Here is a 15407-nt window from a genome sequence, read left to right on the forward strand (position 1 = left end):
CTCTGGTGGAGCTGCCCAGTGGACCAACACTAGAAGACTGTGGTTGAGCTGGGCAGCTGCCAGTGATGAATGTGTGTAACTGTGTACGTGTGAAGCAGGGTGTTCATGAAAGAGAGTATGTGTTCTTGGCAAATATTCCCAGGATAAATTAAGGCAAAAGGCCGGGGTCTATACCGACATCTAAAAGGAAAACGTCTGATGTGGTGGCAGATTTGTGCTTTGAGGGTCGGATTGAACTGGTCGCAGAACAGAAACATAGGGATGGCGTGAGCTGAAGTCTTACCCCTAGCTTGTTGAGTCTATAGGTTTAAAAGAAGCTGCCTGAAAGCTCTGAGAAAAATCTAAAGCAGTCGTCAAAGCCAACCAAAGCCCTGATAGTGATGATAATCTCATTTCATGTAAACATCTCATCCTATGTTATCACCTCTAATCTTGTTTGGTCTCTTTTCATCTCATCAATAACCCCTTGCAGTAAAGTAATTTGAATCCTTTTAAACTAGAATCCCTACCTGAGCGAACACACACTTTCATCTCATTTCATCACTGTTTTCTTCAAAGCAAAAATATCCACATCTCATTTCTCAGCGAATCTCTGAAGTAAAAGCAGCAGTAAATGGTTGGATCATTTTGGCTAACTTCCTGTCAGTGACTGCAGTTAGCAGTCCCCTCCTTCACATGTAGCATGTGTTTGTTTTGTAATACTGTAGCAAGTGTGACAATAAGCTGGTCGATATTTAAAAACATTTTGAAGCCGAAGTATGGGTCGATCAGCAGCTTAGACTATAGCCTATAAATGGTACTGTTGCTAGCATGGTCGGTCGGTCAGAGCCCCTTTGATTACAGTCTCGGCGGGTTATCAACACCGGATTTAATTTCAGCATGCAGACAGTATGGAAAGGTAGCGGATTGTGAGGAGATATTCATTGATTTTGACAAAAAGTGATTTTGACAACAAGCCGTCTCCAGAATCGCTTACTCCACATTTGAATCTCATCAGGATAATTCATCGCATCTGGTGCAACATAATGTATTCTTATTTCGTATCGTCCCTGTCTCTCCCTTTTTGTCTCATTCCTATCTCATTTCATCCATTTCCTTTTCTCCTTATATATTTTATCCCATCTTGCCTCAAGAATGTGTGAGGGTCGTCTGTACACTTCATCGTGTCTGATCTCATATGCCAGCTTTACTATAAGCTCAGCTACATCTCTAAAAGTGCCAGACAGTGAAATGGAAACAAGCAGTCTGAGAATCCCCCCGGTGTGAGAACATGACGAACATATCACAACACTGTGAGTAAACCGAGGGCCTCCCTTCCTTCACTCTTTCCCCTCTCGTGAGCTCCTCTCTGCCTTCCCTCACGCACTTCTCCTCCCCTCTGTCTTCTTCACAGACCTGTGGTTATTCATATGTCTGGTGTGTTTGTGACAGCAAGCTGTTTGCTGAGCACCTTTCACGCGACCACCACCAAGTGCCCCACCCATCAAGCCCTCTTAACCTTTGACCTCAACAGCCCCACCTGCCTACTCAAACACACACTCACGCACACACACTCTTCTGACGTCAAAGGCCTTTCAATGCAGCTGATAAACAGGTATAATTCACTGAAGATGTCAGGGCCATGATCTGTAAATAATGGCTTCGCATTTCCCGCTTGTGTGGTGTTGTCTGGGAACTCGACTGCAACATACTAACAGTATCTTACATATAACACACAATCTTCAGCCAAACATTGAAACGTTCCAATTGTTTCACAGTTTTTGTTGTTGTTCTTTCTTGTCTCACTATAGTTCAAAGTGGGGGGACTTCAGTGAATAAGGTGATTTATTTTGTTTATGTGCACCAATCAAGTTCACCAATCAATATAAAGCATTTTTTTAATGGAAATGCGAAGACAGTTGTGGAGTTGTATTTAAATTTCATGTAGCCCTCACTGTTATTCAAATCATCCAACCACACTCACAAAATCCTGATGGAGCACAGAGCCGGCCCGAGGCATAAGCGAACTAAGCGGCCGCTTAGGGCCCCTGACTGCCTGGGGGGCCCCCTCCAAAAAAAAAAAAAAATGTTTTTTTTTTTTTGTTTTTTTAGTTTGTGTGTTTGATATTAACATCATATTATGCAAATGTGAGTCATACCAAAAAAGGAATAAAATGTTTTGGTCTAGATAATTAATAGCCTAAAAATGTAATCAGTTCATCTGGGAGGAAATCCGAAATTATCTGATCATGTCACGTTCACATCCATGCACAAAACAATTGGAAATGGGGCTGCCCTCAGTTGCCCATGCACTGTGTATAGTCTATAGCCTATTTCAGCCTTGTCTGTGGAAAAAAAGATACAGTAGATGGACAACAGAGTTCTTCTGCTTAGTTCCTCACACTGCATTTAAATCCATTCACTATATTACAGAGAAATATGTCCCGTAAAAGAAAAAGAGCTCCAAGCCCAACCCAGAGGACCCTCCATAATATTTTATTTTATATTAATATTTTTATGGAAAATCCATGTGTCCTTCTTCAATAGCTTCTAATTCATCTGACCCACTGTCTCCAAATTATTTGTTCACACAAAATTTCTCAGATTTAGCATCTTAATTTTCCTCTCTAAGTGCACCAGATTCATGCATTTCACTTTAAAAAGGTTAAAAAAATCTCCCGGGGGGGCATACCCCCGGACCCTCCTAGGAGGGTCTGACTCTCGGCTGTCTAATATTTACGCACAGCCGCACAGTGGAGGCACTAGCAGAAAACACTGGGTGTGTCAATGATATTTAACAAAGATCTATAGTTTCAGCAGAGCTAACATTGGAGAGGGGCCCCCTAATCATATTTCGCTTAGGGCCCCCTGAAGGCTTGGGCCGGCTCTGATGGAGCATTTTAGCCTGGTTTTGACTGTTGAATTCTTAATACATTATAAATAAGGATGTTATTTTTCTTTGTTGGTTACTTATTTATTCATGAATATTAAATTGTTATGGCAAAATACTTCAGCATGAAAACCAAGATTTATGGGTCTTCAAACGATCCCTGCGAGAAAGATTGACTGGACACGACTGCACCATCTAACTGTGCATTGGTACTGTTAAATGTTTGTTTGTTTGTTTGTTTTTTAAATAACATTGCTATCAGGGGGTGTGTCCTGTCCAGAAAGTGACCTTATTATCTGCTTATGATTGCTTAATGCATTTACATTTTGGTAGTCTACAATAAGACTTAACAGCCAAGCACGTTAGACTGCACGTAGCGATCTCCATGGAGGAACAACAAACAGAAAATAATGTCGATTTGGTTCCCCTTATTATCTAAAATATGCAGTTTGGGACGGGAAGACGTTTAGCTTATGCTGCTGGCATGTTTTTCCTGCTTCTCCCAGATCCTCCAAGTGAAAACTGTAGTCCAACAGGAGCATCTAACCTAGAGCCAAATACCTCTGGGCCCACCATGACAAACACCCACAATTTATTACCAACCATTATAGAAACCGAGAATCAAATACCGACCAGTGTACAAAACCCAGACTCTAATTTCTATGGTCCCACCATGGTGAGGGAGTTTAATCCTTACCACTGCATAACAATAACTAGAGCTGAAGCTTGGCCTTGCTACCAGTGTGTCTCTGTTTGTGTGCATGTGTGTGTGGTCTGACCAGTGCCCACATCCTTCCATCCTCCCCGAGCATCAACATGGCCACCTAGGAGACACACATCCATTCCTCAATTACCTCCCTGCCTTCCCTCATCCCTACCTCTGCTCTCCATTCTTCATCCCCACCAACGACGAAGCGACTGGAGGTTGTGACGTCCGACACATTAAATAAGGTCACAGAAGTTTGTCTTCCTGCATTGTTTCTCCTGGTTGCATGCCTCTAAACAAACAGTCCCTTACATATGTAGGAGATGGTTTGCGGTTAGCAAAGCCGGATGGTATTTAACTTGTTCACACAAGATGTAACAAAAATATTTGAGGTAGGGGTTTAAAGGAGGCCTTGCATTCCTTCTTTGTGGCAAGTGAATAAATCAATCGTTGCCGTAATCAGAGATGTCTACAGGATGAGAAACTTGGGAGTACGGGAAATGTGTTAACATAAATCACCCTGAAATATCAGCTCACAGCTTAGATTCTGTTTTAAAGTCAGTATTTAAAACCACAAGAAATAAGTGAATTACTGAAGGAGAATTTTAACAGAGAACAGCAGAAGTGAGATTGGAGTGAGGATAGGACTTGTATGAAAACTGAACTGGGCGTGGTTTTTCACTCTGAAAATATAGTGGTATCTATGTGGTGCAGATATGTGGAAGACAAAGGTCTGTGAACCATTTATATAAATTACATGAGAAACTGTAGGCTAGGAGACAAGAACAAGAGCTAAAATCAGGAGAGCTATACAACAACAGCTGGGACTGAAAGGTTCAAACTGCAAGTGTTATCTGCTGGTCAAAAGCAGCAAGACTTTCATTGTGTTCACAAATATGTTTGCAGATGATGTCAACCTGCAAAAAGGTTTGGACATTAGGGGGCAATGCAACAAGATGTAGACAACATTGACATTGTCACATTCTGCACAGATGGACCAACAAGAGCATAAATAAAAATCTTATTTCCGTCCACGTGGAGAAAATAACTCTAATTCACTCTCATTTTAGCTCTGTTTTACTCTCCACCAACTCTTGAGGCAAATATCTGGCTCATGGATGCTTAATGCTCCACTGTGTTACACTAGCTAGTTGGTAACTTTATTTGTCCGCTGTTTTGATGCTGGGCTGGAGTGAAACTGTTTGATTATCAGAGATATTTATTGCTAGTAATCACAAGAGGCAGGAAACAAGGCTGCATAAGTGAATAAGGTCCTAAAGTCTTGGATGACTGGTCTAAGCCCACACACTGGCCCTCATTTATCAATTTTGCGTGGAGACTGGTGCAGATTCTGGCGCAAATACCTCCCTACGCCAGGTGTCGCGTGGTATTTATCAAACAGGCGTATCTCGCCAATCTCAGCGTACGCCAGGGCCATTATTGATAAATTCGGCGGATGAAAACGAGCGTATCACGCCCCTATATTTTCTCAGTTTAGAGGCCTCGCCCAGAGGTTTTACGACATGGATATGCGCAATACGGCACTTCCCTGAAGTAGAAATGGACAGAATAACAGCGAAAGTAGAAAAAAAGAGTTTCATTTCGGAGCATTAGCCTACAAGCAGCATCAAAGAACGACAGAAGGCAGCAGTTAGGAAGGAAATAACTGCTGCAGTTATTTCCTTCCTAACTGCTGCGGTCAACAGCGTTGGTGTTGACTCAAAATCGCCACTAAAAAAAGCGTGTTGCTGTTCTGAAATGCAACCAACTGGGGGTGCGGGGCTGCGGGCATAATATAAGTGGTGGAGGAGAAAAAGACGCACCAACTGTCCGATAATGGTCCCCATAAAATAAATACACGTCTGCAGAGATTTGAATGATTAGAATGTATTGGCCCTTTTAGATAGCACTATTCAAAAGGGTTTTAAAAACTAAAAATAACACATTTTGCGTTTGTATGACAGCATGCGCTTGGCACGAGTGGTCAGCCCGGCCGTCAGCTGCACAAGCCGACCCGGCAGCGATCAGCTGTGAGAGCGCCCACAGTCCTGCTCCACCAGCAGATAGGAACAACGTGCCGGTTAACGGTGGAAATAAATCGCTCGCTTTAGCATCAATGACACATTAAAAGAGGAACTAACATCTACAAAGTGCGTCAAATAAATAAAATGTTAAGCTGAATGTTGTGCTGTGTATTTTTTTGTATCATAAAGAGCAGTGTATGTCTACTACATATTTAATACTTAGGCTAACATTTTGAATGAATGCAGCCCCCATGCCTCAGTGTCCCCCCAGCTGCTCCAAGACGGAGACAACTGCCCTTACGCAGTCCCATGCAGCCCTCCTAAGTGGCCGGTGTGCGCACTATTGAATCAGCTCTCCTACTCAGTTGCACACCATAAGCTGCTCATTTTTAAGTGATTAATATCTTTATTTCGGTCTTATTTGCACTGCATTTGTATTATCTTCTAATAATTGTCCAACAAAGTCATCGGCTACCCGGCACAGCCTGCACTGCGAGTCCAAGCTGTTTTCAAATTTGCGTACACGAGCTGAGAGCTGGCGTGGGATTTGAGCGTACCCTACGCTCACGTCCATATTGATAAATGCCGAGATTTGCGTGGAAATGTACGTACACCCATTTTTCTGGTCTACGCAAGATTGATAAATGAGGGCCATAGTGAGTTGCAGTAATCTAGGCAAGATGTTATAAATGCATGTAATTTTTTCTCAAATTGTGGCGGTGGGGTAAAGTGAAACAAATGCTGTGGGGTAAAGTGAGACAGTGTCTGTGCCCTCTTTTAATGAATCCATTATATTTAAGGTAGCAAGGAGACTAGTTTGAATTGAGACAATTCAGGCCGGAGGTGGGGGTTGAATGGTTGAAGGGGTGTCAGCAAGTGCATGGTTTGGCAGTATGTATGTGGGGGACAGGAGAGTGACCTCTAACATCAATGGACTCTAATTAATATGTCTTTATTCAATAAATGATCCTAATAAAATAAATGCAGAAAAATATTAATCAAAGACTAAAAAGATGGAAAAGGACAAGTGGGTCTAGTCCTGTGTTCTGAGTCCCAGGCTGTTCTAGCTGGTTCTGATTGTTCTTTGCTCTGATCCCCAGACACTAGATGGCTCTGAGGGTCCTGTGTTCTGACCCCCAGAATGTGTTTTAATCTAACTGTTTTTATCTGTCATTTGAATGTTAATTAAAACATTATGAATTATATTTTGTATTTGATCAGAGTTACTTTCAAGTGTTTAGAAAAGAAAATTGCTTAATTGACCAAACCCCATGATTCTGTACTAGTCCGACATTAGTTCTGGAATATGTGGTTTTCAAGGTAGCTGTCAGGATAGTAACTGTTATAACATTTGTTGTTATGGTAGTTTAGAGTGGAAAAAGTGAGTGGATCAGTTTACCCCCTTGATTTCTCTGGTCTGTCTCAGTTTACACTGCCCTTCGTCCTGAATAATTTCAGATAATTTCCGTTATTAGGAAACCTGAATTAATGGGAAACGTGTAAATTTGACTGATAAATCATTTTAGCTCGCTTAGAGGGGAGCAAATGTAAAAAGTATTTCACTTTACCCCACTCTCCCCTATGGACATTAAAAAGGGGTCGACCAAGGGTAACATGAATAGCTGTTTTGACTTTCTCTTCCCTTTGGTGTCCTTTGCTTTGAAAAGCCGAGCCATTTTCGAAAATATGAGCATATATTACATGAGCAAATATGAGAAATCATGTGGTTTCTGGTTACTTACCAAATGCTTGTTCATTTTTCAGTTTTTCAGTGTGTAGGGAATAAACAGTTCAGCACAGGTGAATTAAGGGATTCTTCGCTTGGAATTTTGACTTTGAAACGGCAGGTGAGCACAGCGGTTTTCTCTCAGTGTGGAACATCCTGTCACATACCTGAGAGCTACTTCCTCTTTGGAAATACATCAATATTTACCAGAATACACAGAAGCCTCTAAATCTAGAAAAAAAAACCTTGCCCGCTAGCTTGTTTTTCTGTTCCAGTGCCAGTTGTCTTTCCCACCAGTGCCAGGTCTACCAACACTTTATTTATTACTTTTTTTCACCCCTCCATCCATTTCAGAGAGAAAGAGAGAGTATACCTCAAGGAGGGCATATAACCAGCAAAAACTCTGCATTCCTCTTGCTGGAATTGTAGCTGGACTCCAAAGTAAAGTTGACATTCCTGGTGTGCTGGGAGGAATGCTGCCCTCTGGACCTAACCTGTCCAAGGCATCTCGGATGGAGACTGGGATGCTCAGTCACAGGTAAGTATGGGAGATGTCAACAACTCTGGATGATTTAAACATGCATTGATGGCATTTCACTTTTTTACTTTGTATGGCATTGATCAGAACTGCAACATTTGATTATAAGATTTTGAAGCATTGAAAAGCTATAGTGCGTAATTTGTTGCCCCCACGAGGAATTCTGAGTAATTACAACAATACTGTCCGTGCATCTACATGAGGGAAGCCTTCTGTGATCATGCATTGATAGTATACCTTTTGCTGTACGTCCAGGTTTGTTCTTAGCAGTAGAATGGGTAGAATAGATGGTGCTCAGGATAGTTTCATCTATAGTGTTTGTCCCTCTCTCACCAGTTTAGTTACCCTTAGGTAAAGGGAATTTCTATAAACATGATTGGCCTGAAAGAAAGGTTGCATCCTGTGGGCTTCAGCTGGCCCTAGTGAGGGCATCTGCAGCCCTATCAGCACTGTACTGTACAGTATATGTGTTGTAATGGAGAGGAGGAGAGGAGAGGAAAGGGTGATTAAAAATAGGATTCAGTTGTGACCAGGTCAAGGCTAATGCTTGCCAGTGTGACTTCAGCAGAGAAAATAATGTACTGCACTGCTACACCTGATGCTAATTTGAATTAGCTGATACGGAAGATTGCGCCTGCAGAGCACACAGAGGTTCACAGTTTAACTCAAGGACAGTTCTGCATGATGGCTGCTAGAGGGCTTGAAACTGAGCAGACCTTCTGATACTCTGATATAAGCTAATTAACATGGATCGGACCAGAAATGTCTCCCTCAGGAGACATCAAAGCCCTGACTGTCTTGCTCTTATATGTTAGAATTTCTCTTTTTTATATGACTGTAATGTCTTTCTTACTGCTTAGCTGACTTGCCTATCCTCCAGTAGATATCATTGTATTGTTCACCTTGTTTAACTTATGTATGACTAATACATCTGAAACTAATAAAGGTCTAATTGAGTTGAGTAGACGTCAGTATCATTCCAAAAACACATTCATATGTGCACAGTTGTTAAGAGGGAAAATGACCGTAAACTGAATATTGTATAACTGCCTCTACAATAACAACAAAACAAGGTAATACCATGACATACGGGTATGGCGTTGAGTTGCACACCATGAGGGTTATGGTAATGAAGTCCAGCACTGCCCCCTGCTGGCAGCAATAATTACTTACTTTGGTCTGATCCAAAGCTGCAAAGAGAGACCTATTTTCAAATAACACTTTACTATTTCATGTCTAAAACATCTGTTTCTTTAGTTAGGAGTTCTGTCACTTCTACTCAGGGGCGGCCTTAACGATCTGGGGGCCCCTTTCAAGACCTAGTGTGGGGCCCCCCACTTTTTTAAATTTTCTTGAAAATTGTGCCTTTTGAATTAAAATGCATCAATCTGGTGCACTTTGAGGGGAAAATTTAGAGGCTATATCAAATCCTGAGATGCAGAAGGAACATTATTTTTCAGATTTTTCTTAAGCAGGCAGCACTCTTTACTCTGCAACTGTAAAAACAGTAGATTGGTCTGCATACTAATGTTCTATGATGGAGAGACTCATTTCAACAGATACAGGGTGGATAGCTACTTTTTATGAACAGTATAGAATTTACACATAGAAATCTTATTCCTGTATGTGTGTGGGGGCTCATCATGAAGCCCTTTAGACAGAGCTACTAATGCTGTTTTCTTATGCTTTTGTATTTCTCCCCTACTAGTTGAGGGGCACATGATGATTTCTTTCCTTATATTAAGGCTTATTCCTTTTTGGACCCTGTTATTGACATGAGTGACTGAGCTCTTTGACAATGCGACATGCAAAGTTACTATCAGTATCTCTGGCTTAGGGCCCCCCTGAGGCACCTGGGCCTGGTAGCATGCTCAAGAATTCAACTGAATGGGTTGAAACATAGCTAAGGCCGTGTGGTTGCTGCTCTTCCTGGGGCACGCACATTACAAAAGAACTTTTTTTTTAAACCAGATTGAATTGGCACATAACCCTCTGTCTTTTCTCCATGGAGTTGCCTTCACTTTTATAATTACTGTACATATTCAGTAGAGCTGCTTTCACCAAATGAATGGAAAGGAAAACCAAACAACTTGTTATTTCCTCCAGTTCCTTCTCTAATGACGCACATAAAACGCCGGACTTCGTTGAGCTCAGTGTTTGCCCAGATGAGTTATTGCTCTAAAGCTCTATGTAAAGTCCTCCAGCATGTCCAACTTCTGCCATCATCTGTTATTTATTACATCAAACAGCCTTCATTCCCCAGACCCACTGAGGAAGGAGACGTATCAACAGGTAACTTCCACATACAGTCCCCTACAAAAGTATTGGAACAGTGAGGCCAATTCCTTTATTTTCGCTGTAGACTGAAAACATTTTGGTTTGACACCAACATATGAATATGAGACAAGAGATCAACATTTCAGCTTTCATTACCAGGTATTTACATCTGGATCTGATACACAACACATAAGATAGCATTATTTGTAAAGGAACACCACATTTTTAGGTGAGCAAAAGTATTGGAACAGACCTTTTTAAAAAGGTAAACTAACCTTTTTAAAAGGTAAACTTACCTTTTTTGAAAGGTAAACTAACCTTTTTAAAAGGTAAACTTACCTTTTTAAAAGGTAAACTTACTAGTCTCACAACAAACATTCCAAGCTTTAACTTCCTGACCTGTGCTAGCTCCCACATAGGTCTTGTACAATTCACCCCATAACAGCCTAGTAACACTATGAACAATCCAGCAAACTGTCAAAATGACAACACACTAAACAAAAATACCATGCTCACCCAGCAGATTCAAAATACAAACAAAAATAAAGGCTTGAGTTAGACAAGCTGTCCAAATGGCAAAAAAACTAAACAGACAAGCTTATCCAGCCGTTTTAAAATAGAGATACAAATAAACAAAGCGAGTGAATTAGACAATACGTCAAAATGACAAGCAACAAAAATGTCACGCTCACCCAGCTGATTTACTCATTTTAAAAAGGGAGAAAAAAATGTGTGTAGTACCATCAGTCTGAGAGATTGGCTGGGGATATGAAAAGAGCATTTGTCCACATTTGTATACTCACAGCAGGCAATCGTATTTACTACGGACTCACACTCAATATAGAGATGTAGTTAGATGCTTCAGAGACGGACCGCAACCACCTTCTCTCGCCGCTCTGGAGAGTAATGCGCAGCTTCGCAGGGAAAAGGAGAGAGGGTCGGAGACCGCGCTGATAAAGTTCAGCCATGACCCCCTTGTATTAAGCCCGCTGCTTCAAAACCTCCGCGCTGTAATCCTCGTAGAACCGGAGCTTGTGGCCGTGGTATTCCAGCTCGCCTTGTTTACGTGCCTCTCTCATGATCAAGTCTTTAATCTGGTATCGGTGGAAGCGGATGATGACGGGACGTGGTCTCTCACGCGTGCCAGGTTTGGGTGCCAAAGTGCGATGAGCTCTGTCCAACTCCGGGGGAGAAGGGAGAGCTTGATTACCAAAAACCTTGATGAGAAGCTCGGAGAAAAAGGCGGTGGGGCGTGCGCCCTCAAGTGACTCTGGTAAGCCCACAATACGAACGTTCTGTCTCCTACTTCTCCCTTCCAAATCCGATAGTTTAGATTTCAGCGACTTGTTATCTTCCTGCAGTGAGGAGCACGTAGCCTCAAGATGCTCCAGGCGTCCGCAAACAGCTTCTGCATTCTCCTCGAGATCGGTTATACGTTTCCCCTGGCCTGAGACCACGGCCTGGATGTTGTCTAGCTTAGTGTCCATGCTGGCAACGATGACTTGAACTCAGCGGCTATGGCTGCTCTATGCTGCTCAAGCAAGTCCGGAATGGAAGCCGTTGAGCTAGCACTAACGTCAATGCTAACGCTGTCCGAGGACATATCTGACTCTGCCGAATCACTTTTTGCGTTTTTCTTTCCTTTAGGCATTTTTCCAAATCAGTGTTAGTGTTACCAATACAGCAATACAAGCACAAAAAAAATCGATGAAAATAGGGTTTAGTCAGTTAAGTCTGAAATAGTTAGTGGGAGCTAGAAAGCGATCACACCTACTCCATGCTCTGTAACCCGGAAGTCCGAATGTTGTCTTTTCCTTTACAAAAATTAAGACATTTCCACCATAAATTGATGCCGAAAAGGCACAGATCGGTGGATAAAAATCCACCAGAATGCAGGAAATTAAGTATTTGCCATTCAAAAATTTCGGGGGGGAGCACCCCCATACCCCCCACCTATAATTTGTCCCCCGAAAATGTTGAAGTGAAAACTAGCCATTGCACGCAGTTTATATACTTACTTAGATATGTTATTTTTATTTTTAGATTAAAAGAAGGTATGTCAGTCTGGCCCTTAGTGTGATTATCATATCATAGAGTGGCCCTTTGTGAAAATTAGTTTGACACCCCTGCTATTGAGCATGCATTTTACCTGCTAAAGAGGAGACCGAAGGGACTTACCCCCCAAAAGAAACAGCAACTGAATGAGGCTACGATGAAAGCCTGGAAAAGCATCACAAAAAAATAATGCAAAAGTTGTGGGATGTCAATGGGTCACAGGCTTGATGCAATTATTGCAAGCGAAGGATTTGTGACAAAATCTTAAGTCTTATTAATTTTAATTTATTTTAGGTCTATCTGTTCCAATACTTTTAAAAATGTGGTGTTCCTTTACAAATAATGATATCTTCTCAGTTGTGAATCAGATCCAGATGTAAATACCTGGAATTGAAAGCTGAAATGTTGATCTATTGTCTCATATTCATATTTTAGTGTCAAGCCCAAATGTTTCCAGTCTACAGCAAAAATAAAGGAATTGGCCTCACCGTTCCAATACTTTTGGAGGGGACTGTACAAGTTCAGCCTCCACTTATGTCGGTTGGAATCACGTGGATTGCTGTTTAGTATGTTTCCTTAAATAAGACAAAAAAATAAATTTAAATTTAAATTATTGGTCAACTGAAAACCACCTAATAGTTCAGTTTGTGTCCATCCACCTCAAACCAAACACCACCTGCTTCCTCTGCAGTAACTTTGTAACTATGCTCAAACTTTCCCCATCCTCCTCAGCTGGAAGGAAAATCCTGCTCAGCCCTTTGCAGCAACCTGCTACTTTCTGTGTGTGGACCCAGACAAAAATACTCCCTGTCCCACTGACGCCCAGTTCAACCTGTTCCCTGCCTGAGTGATGTATTTACAACACTGTGTCTAAATCCCCCTCGTCCGTCACTCTGCTAAGAAAACTTTTTGCCTTCTGCGTCACAGCAGTCCGTTACTTCCACATCCAGATCCAACTCCAACACCGTCTGTTCTGACATATACAGGTCCTTCTCAAAAAATTTGCATATTGTGATAAAGTTCAATATTTTCTGTAATGTACTGATAAACATTAGACTTTCATATATTTTAGATTCATTACACACAACTGAAGTAGTTCAAGCCTTTTATTGTTTTAGTATTGATGATTTTGGCAAAAAATTAGCATATTTCATCCGACCAATAAAAGAAAAGTGTTTTTAATACAAAAAAGTCAACCTTCAAATAATTATGTTCAGTTATGCACTCAATACTTGGTCGGGAATCCTTTCGCAGAAATGACTGCTTCAATGCGGCGTGGCATGGAGGCAATCAGCCTGTGGCACTGCTGAGGTGTTATGGAGGCCCAGGATGCTTCGATAGCGGCTTTAAGCTCATCCACAGTGTTTTTTTTTTAACCTTTATTTATACAGGTAAATCCCATTGAGACCGAAGACTCTTTTTCAAGGGAGACCTGTTCCCATTCCCACGTTACCATTCACACACACACATTCATATACCGATAGCAGGCTAACTATCGAACATCGAACATTCACACAAGGCAAGGTGGGTGAAGTGTCTTGCCCAAGGACACAACAACCATGACACAAGTGGCAGGACGGGGATCGAACCTCCAACCCTTTGATCATCAGCCGACCCGCTCTACCAACTGAGCCACAGTCGCCCCAGTGTTGGGTCTGGTGTCTCTCAACTTCCTCTTCACAATATCCCACATATTCTCTATGGGGTTCAGGTCAGGAGAGTTGGCAGGCCAATTGAGCACAGTAATACCATGGTCAGTAAACCATTTACCAGTGGTTTTGGCACTGTGAGCAGGTGCCAGGTCTTGTTGAAAAATGAAATCTTCATCTCCATAAAGCTTTTCAGCAGATGGAAGCATGAAGTGCTCCAAAATCTCCTGATAGCTAGCTGCATTGACCCTGCCTTTGATAAAACACAGTGAACCAACACCAGCAGCTGACATGGCACCCCAGACCATCACTGACTGTGGGTACTTGACACTGGACTTCAGGCATTTTGGCATTTCCTTCTCCCCAGTCTTCCTCCAGACTCTGGCACCTTGATTTCCGAATGACATGCAAAATTTGCTTTCATCCGAAAAAAGTACTTTGGACCACTGAGCAACAGTCCAGTGCTGCTTCTCTGTAGCCGAGGTCAGGCGCTTCTGCCGCTGTTTCTGGTTCAAAAGTGGCTTGACCTGGGGAATGCGGCACCTGTAGCCCATTTCCTGCACACGCCTGTGCACGGTGGCTCTGGATGTTTCTACTCCAGACTCAGTCCACTGCTTCCGCAGGTCCCCCAAGGTCTGGAATCGGCCCTTCTCCACAATCCTCCTCAGGGTCCGGTCACCTCTTCTGGTTGTGCAGCGTTTTCTGCCACACTTTTTCCTTCCCACAGACTTCCCACTGAGGTGCCTTGATACAGCACTCTGGGAACAGCCTATTCGTTCAGAAATTTCTTTCTGCCTTACCCTCTTGCTTGAGGGTGTCAATGATGGCCTTCTGGACAGCAGTCAGGTCCGCAGTCTTACCCATGATTGCAGTTTTGAGTAATGAACCAGGCTGGGAGTTTTTAAAAGCCTCAGGAATCTTTTGCAGGTGTTTAGAGTTAATTAGTTGATTCAGATGATTAGGTTAAGAGCTCGTTTAGAGTACCTTTTCATGATATGCTAATTTTTTGAGATAGGAATTTGGGGTTTTCATGAGCTGTATGCCAAAATCATCAGTATTAAAACAACAAAAGACCTGAAATATTTCAGTTGGTGTGCAATGAATCTAAAATATATGAAAGTTCAATTATTATCATTACATTATGGAAAATAATCAACTTTATCACAATATGCTAATTTTTTGAGAAGGACCTGTATAAGCTAACTCTCCACTGCTCCTTCATCTCATCCTCTCGTGGCTGCCTAAAATGCACTTTCAGTCTATGGGGTAGACAAGGAAATTACATATAAAAGTGATTTTTAAAACACTTTAAGTCCGATTTTGTTTTTACAACGGTTTTCACAAAAGGTGTACCACAGGGATCTGTCTTTGGTCCTCTTTTATTCTCCCTCAAAAAAAATTTTTTTTGCAAACTTTTTATTTTTACGTGTGCAGATGACCACTTGTCATGTTCAGCTCAAACCCAAAAATGATTGGGTTAATGATGCATTTGCTCTGTTGCTGTTAGCTGAGGCTGTAGGAATGTAACAATGTTCTTATTTGTGTAAAAATACGAAGTGAATG

The sequence above is a fragment of the Ammodytes marinus genome (genome assembly GCF_949987685.1).
Source record: "Ammodytes marinus genome assembly, chromosome: 19".
NCBI classification, from domain to species: Eukaryota; Metazoa; Chordata; class Actinopteri; order Uranoscopiformes; family Ammodytidae; genus Ammodytes; species Ammodytes marinus.